Here is a 403-nt window from a genome sequence, read left to right as displayed (position 1 = left end):
AGCCTACAGCACCCGGTATTCCCAGGCGGTCTCCCATCCAAGTACTAACCAGGCCTGACTCTGCTTAGCTTCCGAGATCAGACAAGATCGGGAGGTAGTGTTCAGTATAGGGAGATGGTTGGCAACCTTCAGTCTCGAAAGACTATGGTGTAAGCCTACAGCACCTGGTGTTCCCAGGAGGTCTCCCATCCAAGTACTAACCAGTGTCAGGAGAAGTGTCAGGACCAGTACTAAGAAGTGTCAGGATCTGAATTTTGAACTCAGCGCAATCCTCAATCCTCAGTGCCCTCTTGGGGCACAGAAAGGAACAGCAGCATTGCAACAGCATCCCCTATTATTGATTGGCAAGCCTGGAGTGCATGGGCCAGTGGCATCTCTGGGGGTGTGGGACCACTGCTGGCCA

The 403-nt window shown here is 52.9% G+C and overlaps 1 pseudogene; it reads right to left on the bottom strand.

Moving 5' to 3' along the window:
* On the bottom strand, nucleotides 1–123 carry LOC136634778 (5S ribosomal RNA; annotated as a pseudogene).
* Nucleotides 124–403: the final 280 nt, after the last annotated feature.

Source organism: Tiliqua scincoides, chromosome 14 (genome assembly GCF_035046505.1).
Source record: "Tiliqua scincoides isolate rTilSci1 chromosome 14, rTilSci1.hap2, whole genome shotgun sequence".
Lineage (NCBI taxonomy): Eukaryota > Metazoa > Chordata > Lepidosauria > Squamata > Scincidae > Tiliqua > Tiliqua scincoides.
Note: the sequence above shows the minus strand (reverse complement) of the source record. Positions and strands in the feature narration are given on the sequence as shown.